We start from the raw sequence: 18727 nt of genomic DNA on the forward strand, positions 1-18727 counted from the left end.
TCACATCTCTTGCAAAGGAGGGTGCCAAGGATATCTCTTTGTATCTTTTCTTTTGAACCATGCCTGTTCTTTACAAATTTGTAACATTCACTTTTTTATTTATTTGTTTGTGTGTTTTTGTGAAATTTACTTTTGATTGTGTTTGTTCTTTCCATTTACATTGTTTTAGTCATTGTGTATATTTTTTACTCTTCTTAATTTACTCTGAAGTGGTTCATGGAAATCTTCGTATGTTTCTCTGAATTCATTGCACTCATAATTTATTTATAGCACTGCAATATTTTATTGCATCCATGTACCACAATTTGTTTAACTTTTCCCCATTTGATGGACATCTGCTTTGTTCCCAATTATTTATCACAAAAAGAGTAGCTACAAATAATTTGGTGCATATAGGGACTTTCTTCTTATCAATGGCCTACTTGAAGCATAAACCTAGTCTCTAGGCGAAAGAGAACGTACATTTTGGTCACTTTATTTGCATAATTCCAAAATGCTTTCCAAAATGATTCTACTGATGAGAGCTTTATCAATCATTAATGAGTGTGCCTATCTTCCCACAATCTCTCTAACATTGGGTATTTCCATTTTTGTCTTCTTTGTCAATGTGTAGGGTACTAGGTAAAGCCCCAGGATTATTTTGATTTGCATTTCATTTATTGTTAGTGATTCAGAATATTTTTTCATATGGCATTTTATAGTTTTCAGGTTTTTGGAGAACTATTTGTTGTTTATATCTTTTGATTACTTACCTGTGGGAAATGAATTGTAGTGTTTTTATGCACACACACACTGTTAGTTGTTTATATATCTTGGATTTCAAATGCTTATCAGATAAATTTGAGACAAAGATTTCTTCCCATTTGGCTGCTCCCTTTTTATTCTAGGTGAATTAATTTTATTTGTACAAGATCTTTTCAATTTCAAGTAATCTGAATTATCTATTTTATCTTTTGTGATTGCCTCTATCCTTTGGTTAAGAATACACCTTCTACTTTTAACTGTGAGAGACATGATCTGGTATTCTTCTTTTTTTTTAATAGTATGATCTTTAGTGTTAAGGTCATATATTCACCTAGAATGCATTGTGGATCTAGCAAAGGAGTGGTCTGGTAGGTAGGAGGAGAACCTGGAAAGTGAGGTGTCCCAAAAACTTAGAGAGAAAAGAGTATCAATGAGAAGAAAGTGATCAACAGTGTCAAAGGCTGCAAAGAGGTCAAGGAGAGTTAGGTTTGAGAAAAAGTCACTAGATTTGACAATGAAGTAACTTGGTAACTTTGGAGAGAGCAGTTTAGGTGGAATCATGAGGTTAAAATATGGATTGTAAGGGATTCAGAAGAGAGTGAGAGGAAAGAAAGTGAAGGCACCTATTACAGAAAGGTTTCTCAAAGAGTGTAAACACCAAGGGCAGAAGATATAGAATGATAGTGAGGATAGAAAGAGGTTTTTTCAGAATGGGGGAAGATATGAGCATGTTTGAAGGTAATAGGGAAGGAGCCAGTAGACAGGAAGAGATAAGTGGCAGAGGAGGCAAAATGTTGGAGGAGATGGGATAGAATTGGATCACTCATGCAGTCAGGAAGAGGGGTTAGCCTTGGTAAGGAATAAGGCCACCTCTTTGTGTGAGATGAGATGAAAGAAGAGATAATGGCAGAAGGCATTTGAGTGATATGAGATGAAGAATAAAGGAGAAGACAGAGTTTAAAGTGAATGGCTCCAACTTTTTCTGTAAAATACTAGGCAAGGTTCTCAGCTGAGAGGGTGGGGGGAGGAGGAGCCACAGGAGGTTTGAGGAGGGTTGAAAAATTTTCAAAGAGCAGCTGTGTAGAGTGGGATAATAAGTTGATAGAGGAAGCATATACAGAGACCTAGTGGACCTAGTCAAAACTGTTGCATAATTTTCTTCACCTTCATTAGACAGCACATGTGTAGGAATAAAGGTGGGAGGTGGTGGGAGTAATCCATGGGTAAGACTTGGCAGGGTAAAATCAGTGATATGATAAGAGGGCCTGGGACTCAAAAGAAGAGGACAGTGTAGAGTTAAACTGATTTACCAAGGCGTCAAGATGGAGGACATAGGAAATAGTGGCTTGTGTAGAGGGGATAACCTGATAGAGAGCTGAGAGATCAAAGGGTTTGGAGATCATGGAATAAAGAGTTGGGTTTGGTGAAGGAAAACAGAGGGAAAGGTATAAAGCCAATAGATTATCATCAGATAAGATTTCAGAATTCTTAAACAAAGAGGGGGTGTATTTGTGGGTAATGGTAAGGTAGCATCTTTGTGTGTAACTGATGTGGGATGGAAGAGTAGGCTAAGAGAAAAGAGTAGGTTAAGGAGCTAAGTAATTAAGGTACTTGAGAGAGAGAGTCAATACCTATGGCTTTTTGTTGTTTTTTTTTTTTTTTGCGGGGCAATGGGGGTTAAGCCCAGGGTCACACAGCTAGTAAGTGTCAAGTGTCTGAGGCCAGATTTGAACTCAAGTACTCCTGAATCCAGGGCCGGTGCTTTATCCACTGTGCCGCCTAGCCACCCCAATACCTATGTTTTTTTAACAGACATTTTTTATTTTTTTCATTTATTTCATTATTTTTTTTTGAAAGGCAATGAGGGTTAAGTGAATTCCCCAGGGTCACACAGCTAGTAAGTGTCAAGTGACTGAGGCCAGACTTGAACTCAGAACCTCCTGAATCCAGGGCCCATGCTTTATCCACTGCTCCACCTAGCTTCCCCCAGTCAATACCTATGTTAAAGTCCCCTAGTATGAAGGCAGGAGATGGGGAGGAGAGAAAAATTATGAGCCAGGTACAGTACTCATTGAGGAAGGAAGAGGAATGGTCTAGGGGTCCATAGACAATATCTACCAGGATTTTGATTAGGAGGTAGTTATAGATTGTATGAATCTCAAAGGAGGAAAGGTTACTGAGTGATAGAAGTAGGAGAGCCAGGAATTGACAATCAGGATCAAGGATTATTCCAACTTTGCTGAGGGTAATGAGTGAAAATGCATCCAGTACTGGAAAGTGAGTTGAAGGAGGCTTATGTCATCAGGGGGAAGCAAGGTCTCAGTAATTGCTATAAGATGGAAGGAATGGGAGAGGAAAAGATTTAGAATGAAGGCAAGCTGCTTCACTATAGAACAGGCATGCCAGAAGGCATAGTGGAAAGGGTAGGTAGCATTTAGTTGGGACTTCCTAATGGGAGGGTATGGGGAAATAGAATAAGGAATCAATTTGAGGGGGAAGGGGATGGGGTTTGGATGATGACCTACCACAGTTTAGAATTTTTTCTGGTATGTGAAGGATATGACCAAGAGTGAGTATGTTCATCATTGAGTGGAAAGTACCACTCCTCTTCCCAGAGGAGGATATGAATTAAGCAGGAGAAAAGTGTAGCAGGAATGCAAGGCACATAGATTCTTCAATCTACTTCTCTAATAATCCTGTCCAAAAAACAAAAAAGCTGAAGTTATTTTGCATGACCCATTTTTGATGAATCCATGTTAGCTTTTTTTTTTTTTTTTGCAGTGCAATGGGGGTTAAGTGACTTGCCCAGGGTCACATAGCTAGAAAGCGTCAAGTGTTTGAGGCTGGATTTGAACTCAGGTACTCCTGAATCCAGGGCCAGTGCTTTATCCACTGTGCCACCTAGCTGCCCCCATGTTAGCTCTTAATGCTTATTTGTTCCCTGTATAAGTTTTCAAAACAATTGAAATAATTATATAATTTTTTTGCCAGGAAAAATTCAAACCCATTGTACTCCAGTTAAAAGAAACCACACATTTGTCTATTTCCAGTTCTGTGACACTTCTCTAATTTTCAATGCCTTTTAAATATTATTGAAAATGAATAGGGTGAACATATAGGTAGAAAGTATGCTTGTCAAATTTGTAGATAAGGCAAAGAAGGGAAGAATAGTTAAGATGTATATCAAGATCAGAATCCCCCAAAGAACTTGAGAATACACAAGGATGGGATGTATCTAATGAGGTAAAATTTAAGAAAGATAATTTTTAAAATTTATTTTTGTGGGGCAATGAGGGTTAAGTGACTTGCCCAGGGTCACACAGCTAGTAAGTGTCAAGTGTCTGAGGTTGGATTTGAACTCAAGTCCTCCTGAATCCAGGGCTGGTGCTTTATCCACTATACCACCTAGCTGCCCCCAAGAACAATAAATTTAAAGTCCTAGACTTGAGTGTAAGGGAGGAGTAACAAGTCATTAGTATATCTGTGAACTCACTATCAGTCTACATTTTGATAGGGAAGCAAAAGATTAAAATACAAATGTTAGGTGATCTTAAGAGCTGGGCTACATTAGGAAGTAGTTGTGTCTAGAATGATGGAAATGCCAATTCTTTTCTACCCTTCCCTTGTCAGTACACATCTAGAGTACTGTATTAAGTTCTGGATACCACAGTTTAGGAAGGAGATTTATAAACACAAGAGAAGGGAGATCTGGAAGGGGAAGGAACTTGAAACTACACAATGAAATATGAGGAATTGTTGAAAGAACTGAGGATATTTAGCCTGGAGAAAAGTCACACGTGGAAAGACATGTTATCTTTACATATTTAAAGGGTTTTCATGTGAAAGAGACATTGATTTTTCTGTTTATTTCCAAGGGGCAAAACTAGGAGCCAATTGGGAGAAATAATAGAGGTGGGTTCCAGCTGAAAAACTTCCTAACAATTAGACTCTCCAAATGTCAAATGCACTGCCAAAACAAATGGCAATTTTCCCATTGCTGAAAATCTTTAAAGAGAGGTTGGATGTCCCCTTGTTAAGGAGATTTCTGTTCAGATATAAGTTGGAATGTATTCAGTTTAATCCAATAAATATTTATTATATCAAGGCACTAAGCTAGGTACCAGGGATTGAAGAAAACAAATGAAATAGTCCCTGCTATCCAAATGCTTAAATTTTACTAAGGACCTTTGAGGTCACTTCTTATTTTATAATTTTGTGATAGTGACTCAGCAATCATAGCCACAAATTTTTCAGTCCCTGAAGATGTATTTTATTTAGTACTGGTGATTTCCTTTCCTTTCCTTTCCTTTCCTTTCCTTTCCTTTCCTTTCCTTTCCTTTCCTTTCCTTTCCTTTCCTTTCCTTTCCTTTCCTTTCCTTTCCTTTCCTTTCCTTTCCTTTCCTTTCCTTTCCTTTCCTTTCCTTTCCTTTCCTTTCCTTTCCTTTCCTTTCCTTTCCTTTCCTTTCCTTTCCTTTCCTTTCCTTTCCTTTCCTTTCCTTTCCTTTCCCTTCTCTTCTTTTCTTTGTTTTTTCTGGTCGTACAACTAGTAAGTGTCAAGTGTCTGAGGTCAAATTTGAACCCAGGTCCTCTTGAATACAGGGCTGGTGCTTTATCCACTGTACCACCTAGCTGCCCCCAGGATTTTATTTTAATGAACATTTTTACTTAAAGTTTTGAGTTCCAAATTCTATCCCTCCCTCCCTCCCCTCCCCTCTTCCTGAGGTGGTATGAAATCAGACATAGGTTATATGCATGCAATTATGTAAAACATTACCATATTAGTCATTTTGTATAAGAAGATGGCAATAAAAGAAAAAAAATGAAAAAAAGAAAGTGAAAAATAGCATACTTCAGTATGTGTTCAATCAGTGTCATTTCTTTCTCTGGAGGTGGATAGTATGCTTCATCATTAGTCCTTTGCAATTGTTTTGGATCATTGTATTTCTGAGAATAGCTAAGTCATTCACAATTCTTCATTAAACAATATTGCTGTTACTGTGTATGACATTCTCTTAGTTCTGTACACTATACATTAGTTCATGAAATTCTTTACAGGTTTTTCTGAAATCATCCTGCTTGTCATTTCTTATGGCACAATAATATCCCATTACCATCATATACCACAGCTTGTTTAGCCATTCCCTAATTGAAGGGTATTCCTTTGATTTTCGATTTTTAGTCGCCACAAAAACAAGCTGCTACAAATATTTTTTGTATAAATATGTCCTTTTCTCTTCTTTTGGATGGTACTGGTGATTTTATCTCATTAAAATGAGATAAAAGAAGATGCTATCTTTCTACCCCATCACACTTTCTCCATTCCAGTGATCCTGAATTCCTGGCTATCATAATTCAACCCCACTTCCCTATTTCCCACTGCCTGAACAATTATTTCTACCCTTTCAACCAAGCTCCCCACCAACATGCCTGTTCCATATGTAACAAATTTGCTTCCATCTTAAAACTTTTTCTTTCCCACTTTTTTCATCTTCTTGCACTCACTGAGACCTGGCTGCCTCCTGATGACACAATTTACTTGGCCACTATTTCCAGTACTTGTTGCACTTCTACTCATACCCCTCTCACATACCCTCCCCTCAGCCCCACTGGTCAAAGTGGGAGACTTGGAATATTCTTTGATCCCCATTGTCACTTCCAGGCTCTCTACCTTCATCATTCAGTAACCTTGCATCCTTTGAGATTCATGCAATCCACATTTACCACCCAATTGAGATTCTGGTAGCTGTTAACAACTAACTTCTAGAACATTCTCCTTTCTTTAATGAGTTCAGTGCCTATCTCACAGTTTTTCTCTTCTTCTCAACTACTGTCCTCAAATTAGGGAATTTCAAAGTACATGCCAATTTTAAGCTCTCAGTTCTTCAACTTATTCATTTCCCATGATTAACTCCTTCACTCTACCTTAGCTACCCACAGAGATGACCATACTCTTGATCTTGCTGTTACTCATAAGTATTCCACTTCCATGTTCATAAACTTTAAAATTTATTTATGTGATCATAATCTGGTTTCACCATGTCTCTCCTCTACTTAAAATCCTTCAACTGATCCCCAATTACTTTAAAAAAAATTCCACATTAGTCTTGTGAAAAAAAAGAATCAGAACAAAAGGGGAAAAGTTCAGAAAAGAAAAAAAAAAGTAGAAATAGTATGGTTCAATCTGCATTCAGATTCCACAGTTCTTTTTTCTGGATGTGGAGAGCATTTTCCATCATGAGTCCTTTGGAATTGTCTTGGATCATTGTATTGCTGAGAAGAGCTAAGTCTATTACAGTTTGATCCCCAAGTATTAACACATTGAATCTAAATCTGCTTGGATTTCAGTGAAATCCATAATATAGTCTCATTCATATATAACTAATTATTCAATCAATTGACAAGTATTTGTGGTGTATTTATTATGTGTTAGGTGTGAAGCACAGAGATCATCATTCCATTACAAATGCATGATGTAAGCTTGTGTTTTCAACTATACAGATCTGAGGAGTTAGGTGGTGCAGTGGAAAAAGTGGAGTCAGGAAGGCTCATTTTCCTGAGTTCAAAGCTGGTTTCTGACATTTACTAGCTATGTGACTCTGGGTAAGTCACTTAACCCTGTCTGCCTTAGTTTCTCATATGAAAAATGAGCTGGAAAAGGAAATGGCAAACCATGCCAGTTATCTCTGATAAGAAAACCTTGAATGGAGGTCAGGAAGAGTTGGATATGACTGATATGACTGAACAGAAATGTAGTAGAGCTTCTGCTTAGCTAAAAACAGACAGCTGATAAATTTTTAATTACTTTACCAATAATTTAATTTTTCAAAATGTGGAGATGAGTAAGGCAGCATGGAATATTGGCTTACTATGAACCTGGAGTCAGGAAGACTTAGATTCCAACCATGCCTCGGATGCATACTAACTGTGTAACCATTAGCAAGTCATTTAACCTCCACAAGCCTTGGTTCCCTTACCTATAAAATGGAGATAATAATAGCTACCTCAAAGGTTTGTTGTGAAGGATAAACAAGGTAATATATGTAAAGCATTTGAAAACAGTAAAGAGCTATCAAAATATCAAATGTAGGGCATTATAGCACAGTGGCTATAATGCTAGACCTGGAATCAGAAAGATCTGGTTCAGATCCTGATTCAGACATTATCTTGCTAGTTGAGTGACCCTGGCCAACCACTTAATCTCTTAGCCTCAATTTCCTCAAATTTGAAATAGGAGAAATAATACCCTCACAGTGCTGTTATGAGGAACAAATGAGATAAAGATGTAAAGTGATTTGCAAAACTTAAAGTGTTAAAAAAAATGCAAACTATTGTTAATGTCAAGGAAAAACTGGCTGCTGAGGTACAAGTGATAGGAACACTGAGTGGAAGAATCCATGAAGGAGAGGAGCTGAGGCAGTGGTCAGAAGGAGGCAGTGGTCAGAAGCAAAACACTGGTGAGGAGGCATAGGGTGAAAGAAGAAAAAAAAGAGTACAAACAAAGGGGAAAAGAGGATGGAGGGAAATAAACAGTAATCTTAACTGTGAATGTGAATGGGATTAACTCTCCCATAAAACAGAAGTAAATTGCAGAGTGCATTAAAGATCAGAATCCTATAATATGTTGTTTACAAGAAACACATTTGAAGCAGAGAGATACACATGGAGTAAAGGTAAAAGGTTGGAGCAGAATACATTATGCTTAAGCTGAAGTAAAAAAAGCAGGGGTAGCAATCATTATCTCAGACAAAGCAAAAGCAAAAACATATCTAATTAAAAGAGATAAGGAAGGAAACTTCATCTTCCTAAAAGGTATGATAGATAATGATGCAATATCAATACCAAACATATATGCACCAAGTGGTATAGCATCCAGATTCTTAGAAGAGAAGTTAAATGAGTTACAAGAGGAAATAGACAACAAAACTATACTAGTGGGGGATCTGAACCTTCCCCTCTAAGAATTAGATAAATCTAACCACAAAATAAATAAGAAAGACATTAAAGAGGTGAATAAAATGTTAGAAAAGTTAGATATGATAGATGTCTGGAGAAAATTGAAAGGGGATAGATAGGAATATACCTTCTTCTCAGTGGTACATGGCACATATTCAAAAATTGACCATGTATCAGGGCACAAAAACCTCATAGTCAAATGTAGAAAAGCAGAAATAGTAAACACATCCTTCTCAGATCATAATAAAATACAAATTACATGTAATAAAGAGCCATGAAAAGGGAGACTGAAAATTAATTGGAAACTAAATAAGCTCATCCTAAAGAATGAGTGGGTCAAGCAACAAATCATAGAAACAATCAATAACTTCATCCAAGATAATGACAATAATAAGACAACATACCAAAATATCTGGGAAATTTTATACCTCTAAATGATTACATGAATAAAATGGAGAAAGAGGAGATCAATGAACTGGGCATGCAACTAAAAAAGCTAGAAAAAGAACAAATTAAAAATCCCCAATTAAATACTAAATTAGAAATCCTGAAAATCAACGGAGAAATTAATAAAATTGAAAATAAGAAAACAATAGAATTAATCAATAAAACTAAGAGCTAGTTTTATGAAAAATGAATAAAACAGATAAACCTTTGGTTAACTTTATTTTAAAAATTAAGTAGAAAACCAAATTACCAGTATCAAAAATGAAAGGGGTGAATTCACCACCAATGAAGTAGAAATTAAAGCAATAATTAGGAGTTATTTTGCCCAAATGTATGCCAATAAATTCGACAATCTAAATGAAATGGATGAATATTTACAAAAATGCAAATTACTCAGGTTAACCAAAGAGAAAATAAAATCTTCAAACAAACCCATCTTAGAAAAATAAATTAAACAAGGCATCAATGAACTCCCTAAGAAAAAATCTCCAGGGCCAGATGAGTTTACAAGTGAATTCTACCAAACATTTAAAGAACAATTAATTCCAATACTATTCAAATTATTTGGAAAAATAGGTGAAGAAAGAGTTCTAATAAATTCCTTTTATGACACAAATATGGTGTTGATACCTAAACTAGGCAGAGCCAAAACAGAGAAAGAAAATTACAGACCAATTTCCCTAATGAATATTGATGCAAAAATTGTAAATAAAATATTAGCAAGGAGATTACAGAAAATCATCACCAGGTGGAATTTATACCAGGAATGCAAGACTAGTTCAACATTAGGGGGAAAAAGCACAGGAAAGTGGGCTAGCCATACCAAATCTGAAGCTATACTATAACATGGCAGTCATCAGAATTATTTGGTACTGGCTAAGAAATAGAGTGGTGAATCAACGGAATAGGTTAGGCACAATTGACACAGTAGTAAATGACTATAGCAATCTACTGTTTGATAAACCAGACTCCTGCTTCTGGGATAGGAACTCTATTTGACACACTGCTGGGAAAACTGTAAGATAGTATGGCAGAAACTAGGCATAGACCAACATTTTACACTGTATACCAAAATAAGGTCAAAATAGGTATGTGATTTAGACATAAAGGATGATACCATAAGTAAATTAGGAGAGGAAGGAGTAGTTTACCTCCCAGATCTATAGAGAGGAAAACAATTTATGTCCAAACAAGAGAAAGAGAATATTATGAAATGCAAAATGAATGATTTTGATTGCATTAAATTCAAAAGGTTTTGTACAAACAGAAGCAATGCATCCAAAATTAGAAGGGAAGCGGAAAGCTGGGAAACAATTTTTATAGCCAGTATTTCTGATAAATGCCTCATTTCTAAAATATATAGGGAACTAAATCAAATTTAAAAGAATGCAAGTCATTCCCCAATTGAGAAATGGTCAAAGGATATGAACAGGCAGTTTTCTGATGAAGAAATCAAAGCTATCTGTTGCCATATGAAAAAATGCTCTAAATCACTATTGATTAGAGAAATGCAAATTAAAACAACTCTGAGGTACCACCTCACACCTATCAGATTGGCTAATATGACAAAAAAGGGAAAATAATAAATGTTGGAGAAGCTGTGGAAAAATTGGAACACGAATGTGTTGTTAGTGGAGGTGTGAACCGATCCAACCATTCTGAAGAGCAATTTAGAACTATGCCCAAAGGGCTATGGGACTGTACATACCTTTTGACCCAGTAATACCACTACTAGGTCTGTATCCCAAAGAGATCTTGGAAGAAGGAAAAGGATTCACATGTATGAAAATATTTATAGCAGCTGTCTTTGTAGTGGCAAAGAATTGTAAATTGAGGGAATGTCCATCAATTGGAGAATGGCTAAACAAGTTGTGGCATATGAATGTAATGGAATACTATTGTGCTGTAAGAAATGATGAGCAGGAGATTTCAGAGAAACCTGTAAGGACTTGCATGAACTGATGCTGAGTGAGATGAGCAGAACCAGGAGAACATTGTACATAGTAACAGCAACATTGTGTGATGATCAATTGTGATAGACTCGGCTCTTCTCAGCAGTCCAATGATCCAAAACAATTTCAAAGAACTCATGATAGAAAATGCTCTCCACACCCAGAAAAAAGAACTGTGGATTCTGAATGCAGATTGAATCATACTGTTTCTACTTTTTGGCTTTTATTTTTTGAGGTTTTCCCCTTGTGTTCTGATTCTTCTTTCACAACATGACTAATGCAGAAATATGTTTAATGTATAACATATTATACCTATATCAGATTTCTTTCTGTCTTGGGGAGGGGGGAGGAAGGGAAGGTGGGAGAAAAATTTGGAACTAAAAATCCTATGAAAATTAATGTTGAAAACTATCTTTTCATGTAACTGGAAAATAATCAAATAATTTTATGTTTAAAATAAAAAGGATAGGAGCCCTGGATTTGATGTCAGAAGCCTTAAATTCAAATCCCCATTATTCAACCTGTGTGACTCTGGATGAATCAATTAATTTCCCTGGGTCTTAGTTTCCACATCTGTAGAGTAAGAGTTGGATTAGATGATCTCAAAAGTCTTTTCCAGTTCTAAGTCTATGAACTTATGATCAAAAAAGAGGGGAAAATAGTCATTATTTGGTATATACCCTAGATTTTGGAAGAGATGTTTTCAGAGTTCAGAGAAAGGATCATGTTAGAAACCACCAACTCTGTCATTCATACTCCATGCTCTAGGTTCCCTTGTGCTCTGCACACAGTAGTTCTACCACCCTTCTTTCCTTACAGAGACCATAGGGATGTAGGCAGGCTACATAAGACAAAATGTGGTAAGTTTCCTCTTGATGGCTTTAAAACTGGAAGTGCAGAACAGAGGGGATGCTAACTAGCACCAAGAACACAACTCCACTCCTACTGCATCTTCTTACTTGCACCACTCCACCAGGCTTCCCAAATCCTGGCTGCTTCTTTGCACTAAATCACATCATTTTCTCCTTTCAAACATCCTCTTTTGTTAATACTTAGCTTCAAAGTTTTGAGTTCATTTTAAAGTCAGTTCATTTAAAGTCATAGAGGCTATGTAATCTGCAGTAGGTAAAAGTCCTGGACTTTGACCCCCAAACACTTGCTTCTTGTGGGGCCTCCATTCCTTCATAGCAAATGTGCACAGAATAGATCCTCAACAATTGTTGATCCTCAATTGTTGATTGATTGACTAGTTTATTAGCTAGGTAAGGGTGAAGCTAGTATATGGAAGGCCTTGAAATCCAAGCAGGTTTAAATTGAGTGCATTAGGTAATGGGGAGCAATTGAAGTATTTTAAGAAGAGAAGAGATATAGTGAAAGCAATATTTAAGGAAAACTAGTTCTGACACTCATATCAGTCTTGACTTTTTTGGAAAGTACATCTTTTTGTTACCTTCCTGGAGCTCAGATAATTTCTCTTTAAGGGGTTTTGCAATCCAATTGAAAAGTCCTATAGGCCTCCTCCAGCCATCTTTCAAAGGCCTAAGATGAACCAGGCACAAATGTGGCAAATAAGAGGACTAAATGTGACACACAGTTGGGAGATCGTGATCAGTAATCTAGTTATATGGAGTTATCTGGTTCCAGCAGACTGACAGAGATGGAGGCCTTAGCCTTTGTGAATATTTCTCCCTGCCAGAGAAAGCTTGATCCTTCTCATCAAACCACAGGCCATTAACAATGACCTCCCATGAATCCTCATCAAAAAAGCTCCTATTATCTATGGCCTCCAGCTTCTACCTATCAGATTGCTGCTTCTATGATTTTCTTCTTTCAGCTCTTCCTTTTCCCACCCTCCCAGACCCCTGGTTACTTACACCTTACATCTTTGGAAGGCAGCTAGAGAAGGCGCATAGGATTTTTAAACTGACTTTCAAATCCTTTAGAAGAGAAAATGACTAATTTACAGGAAAAGGATCAAAAAGCATCTGGGGCCTCTAGTTTAAGTATTGCAGCCAGGATTGCTGTTATTTTCTAGGTTAGTGTTTGTAACAAAGCAGTGACATTCTAGATGTGGATTTCAATTTTTATATTACTTTGATGTCATTAGCTATAATTGTAAATTTATTTAGATTAATCGTAATGTTATTTAATGTTACTAGCTAAAGAAATTCTGACAGTTGAGTGACATCCTCTCTGTTTAATATACTCTTCAAGGTTTGTATCACTCCTAAGGAAGAGACTTTTCTTTTCAAGTGGACCAATAATATAATAGGACATTTGAATAAAATTTTAAGGTTTGCAATGTGCAATATACATTCCCCACATCAACCCTGTGAAGTACACACCAAAGTATTATCAGCCCCATTTTACAAAGGAGAAAATGTATTTCTGAGAGGTTTACATAATCACACAGTAAGCAGAACATCTGGGAAATTAAGTTAAGTTTTTGGGCACTGAATCCTGTACTATCCACTAGTTATAACTGGAACAAAGTGACTGGAGTTTTGTTCCATAGAAATACATTTAAAGAGTGCTGAGAGCACTTGTAGTTGTTCAGCAATGTTAAAATGAGGAAGTTGGACTCTTAGTTCCAAAAATAATTAGTTTAAGTAGGAAGCTACTATTACTGATGGTGGGCTGGGGTGAACTCCTCCTCTACCCTTATTGTTCCTACCTCTCCCTTTGCCAAGTTTAGGATCACCTCTTCACCAGTAGCCTTGTACTAGTGTCCTGGATCTTTATTTTCCCAGTATACTGTGTCCTCCCTTTACATCCAACTGAGGGGATTCTTTGTGCCATGCTGTATTACAGAATATACTAAAGTCATATCAGACATGCAGATATGAATGCAACAATTCAACAATGCATGGAAGGGAGGGAGGAGGGGAGAGAGACAGAGACAGAGACAGAGACACACACACACAGAGAGAGAGAGAGAGAGAGAGAGAGAGAGAGAGAGAGAGAGAGAGATTCCATCAGTCTTTCTACTTGCCTTCCCCATATTGAGGATGAGAAGGGATACATGAATCTTTTATTCCCCCAGTCAGTGCTTCTCAGTGTGAGAATCGGTCTCTGTCTCTCCCACTTCCTCCATAGCAGGTAGATGGAGTGCCAGGGGAGATCCAGGTAATTCTGACTATATGCATTTAGCATTTTACACTCTGACTTTAGAATCTCACTCTTGCATGTGATAAGACTTCACTACATCTGAGTAATAACAGCTTGTGTTCTTTTGCCTGTGTGGGTACTCTTATCTATCTGGAAGCATAATTAAAATAACACTTCCATTAATGAATGACCTGGTATCTCTGGTCCCCATTCCTATGCCTTCCCAAACCAAACCTTCCTTCTCTGGCCACCAGTCCCCTGTATGTGCCATCTCCTCCCATTAGAATACAAGCTTCTTGAGGTCAAGGACCTACCTCCTTTTTTTTTTTTTGTATTTGCATCACACAGTTAGATCAATGTGCTTGATACATAGGAAGCACTTTATATACATTCATTGATTCAGTCAGCTCCCAAGTACAGACTGCTGCCCCTCAACACTAGATCTCCATGAATTATTTGGCAAAATAAACATTTTATGACATGGTCAATGTTCTACTGATGAACTAAGCTGGTCCTAAGATGATGGACATACAGTTGGTATTTGGTCATATGCTAAATTGTTTGTTTATTCTTGATGGGTGCAAGTCACTGAGAATCCAGGTTCATTTCTATGCCATGGTGGAAGAGGGAGATGTTTTGCAGAATATTTGGAGGAAAATGCAGTTTTCTTAAAAGTAGTAGTACGGGGGCAGCTAGATGGCGCAGTGGATAAAGCACCGGCCCTGGATTCAGGAGTACCTGAGTTCAAATCCGGCCTCAGACACTTAACGCTTACTAGCTGTGTGACCCTGGGCAAGTCACTTAACCCCAATCACCTCACCAAAAAAAAAGTAGTAGTACAAAGTGCAGCATGGCATAATAAATAGAGAGCTTTCTTGAAGCCAGAAATACCTGGGTTTGAGTCTCATCTGTGAAACATACTGGCTTTTGACCTTGTCTAAGTTGCTTAATTTGTCAGTGTACTAGTCAGCTCTCAAAAACTGAGTTGAAGATGGCATCTTGCATTGGTAGAGTTTCTTCACCTTCATCTGTGGAATTCCCTCTAGAAATTAAATCACAAGTCAGTCCTAATCCCAAATCATAACACAAGCTACCAATCTGCATTGGCAAAGGGAGTTTATCCATCAGGATTTGCCTATACTAATGAAATCACAGCTCTCCTTCCATAGCTTTGCCCATTCCCATTCCTGCAAATAAAAAGTCAACTAAGTGATATCAAGCAAAGTTTATCTGGGCTCTGCTTTAATGAATAAGGTCAGTTGTGTTATGCCCAATGCATGTTAATTAGACTCCAAATGGCTTCTGCTGAAGTGATATAAAAATGCTAGAGCACAATTTGTTTTCTTCCAGTTTCACAGAATTGGAAAGAAGCTCTGAGATGACCTAACCCAACCCAAACCTGAATAAGATGTCCCTTTGCAGCATGTTGGACATAAGGTCTTCAAGTCATTCCTTGAAGACCTCTGGTGAGGCTTCCATTCCTTTCTAAGCAGCTCATTCTGCTTTTGGACAATTCAAACTGTGAGGAAGCTTTTCCCTATAGCCAACCTAAAGTTGTCTTCTTGTGACTTCCACCCGTCACTCCTAGTTTCCATCTTCTGCAGTCAAGCAGAGCAATTCAAATACCTCTTTCACACAATGGCCCTTGAAATCCCTGAATACAGCCACAGTGTTGTTTTCACTTCTCCAGACCAAGTATTCCCAGCCTCTTCATACCATCTTCAAGCTACAGGACTATGAGGCCCTTCAGCATTCTGGTCTTAATTTGAACATTCTTAGCTTATTGATGTAATTCCCCAAACATGGTGCCCAGGATTGAACATAACACGTTAGCAGTGATTTAACAAGAACAGAGTACAGTTGGAACATAACTTCCCTAGCTTTGGACCTTGGTTAATGCAGTAGTCTAAAATTTCTCCCAAATTTGTTCATGGTATTCATTTCTTTAGAAAAGACCATTTTTCAAAACTGTAAGGCCAATTTCCAGAATAGTTTATGTCTGAATTATCACAGATTACAAATAATTTCTGCAGAAATTAATAAGACTGGGGGCATCTAGGTGGCACAGTGGATTAGAGCACTGGCTCTGGAGTCAGGAGGACCTGAGTTCAAATCCGGCCTCAGACACTTGATACTAGCTGTGTGACCCTGGGCAAGTCACTTAATCCTCATTGCCCCACAGAAAAACAAACAAACAAAACAAAAACAAACCAAAAAAAAAAGAAATTAATAAGACTAAAGTAGTTCCTTGTCCTTGTTGTTGTTCATCTTTCATTTTCAAAAAGGATCAATGTTCCAGCTCCTTGATCTACTTTGCTACCAGCACATGACTTTTATGGACAAGGAAGCAATCTAGTATGCTTGGTGTCTCAAGGAATATTATACCAACTGATATTTATGCAGCGCTGTACATACATTATCTCGTTTGATCCTCACAAAACCATCTTAAGTAAGTGATATACTTATTTCCATTTTATAGTTGAAAAAACTGAGGCTTAGAGGTTAAGTATCCCAGAGGCATCTTAAACTCAGCATGTCCAGAACAGAACTAGTTATCTTTCTTCCAACCCTTCCCTCTTTTAAACTTTTCTATTTCCATTTAACACACTGTCACCCTTTAATTTTCCCAGGTTTAAAACTTCAGCATTATCCTTGACTTTTCATCATCCCTCATCCCACATATCTAATCAGTTGCCAAATTTGTCATTTCTATCTCCAGAACATCTCTCACCTCCAATCCCTTTCCTCCTCTCACATGGCCACTAATTCAGTTGCTCATAATCTTTTGTGTAGACTATTACTACCTCCTAATTGGTCTCCCTGACTCATCTCTCCCCATTCTGATACATCTTCTACACAGCTGCCAAAGATATTTTCCTTCAGTGCAGATACTGTTGTTCCCCTACTCAGCAAAGTCCAATGACTTCTTGTCTCCAGGATCAAATATGACATCCACTGTTTGACTTTTAAAACCTTTAACATTCTGGTTGCAATCTATCTTTTTTTAGTTGTTCAGTCATTTTAATTGTGTCCAACTCTCTGTGATTCCATTTTGGGGGTTTTCTTGGAAAAGATAATGGAATAGTTTGCCATTTCCTTTGCCCTCTCATTTTTATAGATGAGGAACTGAGGCAAAGAGGGGTAAGTGACTTACCCAAGGGTCACACAGCTAGTAAGTGTCTGAGGCCAGATTTGAATTCAGGAAGATAAGTTTTCCTGACTTCAGGCCCAGAATTCTATCCACTATGCCACCAGTCTGCCCTAATCTAGCTTTACAACTTCATAATGTATTTCTCCATTTTGTATACTCCATGATCTAGCCAAAGCTGCATTCTCTTGGTTCCTCACACATGCCACTCCATCATGTCTTGGCACTGGCCATCTTCTATGACTGGAGTGCATTTCATTCTCACCCCTGCCTTACAGACTCTTTCGCTGCCTTCAACACTCAGATCAAGTACCACCTTCTATACAAAGCCTTTCCTGCTGAGGCAGCTAGGTGGTGCAGTGGATAGGGCACTGACTTTGGATCCAAAAAGAACTGGGTTTCAATCAGGCCTCAGACACTTACAAGCTGTGTGACCCTGGGAAAATATTTAATCTATATATACCTCAGTTTTCTCCACTGTAAAATGGGGATAATTATAGTACTTACCTCACAGAGCTGTGTGAGGATCAAATTAAATAATATTTCTAAAGCATTCAGCATAGTGCTTGGCACATAATAGGAACTAAATAAATGTTTGTTTCCTTTCCTCTCTCCCTAATTACCTGGCATTTCTTTTTTATACATTTATTCCATTTTTCTTATAGCTATATGTGTTCTTCCCCCCAAGAAAGAAGGGTTTGCTTCACTTTTTTTTAATTCCCAGCACCTTGCTCTTAGTAAATAAATGCTTGTTGATTGAGTAAATTATTTACTCATGATCATATGGTTAACAAGTGTCAGACATAGGATTCAAACACAAATCTGCCCAACTCTAAGTCTGGCATTCTTCCCATCATGACATGCTGCTTCTCAACAAGAGAACAGGCTTTCTGGGCATCTATTTCCCCATGAGCAGTGTTGCTCAAGTCCTGAAAATATATTTTTCTGTCTGAGTTTCTACTTGGAAATTCAAGAGGTTGCTCCATAGCCCCTACAGACAAGTTTGACATTTCATCTGGAAATGCTGGTTCCCATTCTGCACTATGTTTGGGCCCATTGCAAATATTGTCAATTTGCTCAAGGTCTGAGCTCTAAGCCTTGCTCCAACCAAAGCCCAGTCAGGGAGTCTTTGTGTGTTTGCCCCTGTGTGACTTAGCTTATTAACCAAGTCTAAGGAAGACTCTGACCTGCCCTGTTCATGGAAGTTCATCAATCATTGACTGCCAATGTTCAGAGAGTCGAAAGTTAATGATGTGTTACTACTGAAGGTGTGTATCCAGGATAGGGAGAACAGCACAAGAGTCAATGAAGTGGACTATGGTTCCCAAATGTCAGGGCACACAGAAACCAGCTCAGGACAAAGACAATAAAAAAG

This window comes from Dromiciops gliroides, chromosome 2, assembly GCF_019393635.1.
Source record: "Dromiciops gliroides isolate mDroGli1 chromosome 2, mDroGli1.pri, whole genome shotgun sequence".
Taxonomy (NCBI): domain Eukaryota; kingdom Metazoa; phylum Chordata; class Mammalia; order Microbiotheria; family Microbiotheriidae; genus Dromiciops; species Dromiciops gliroides.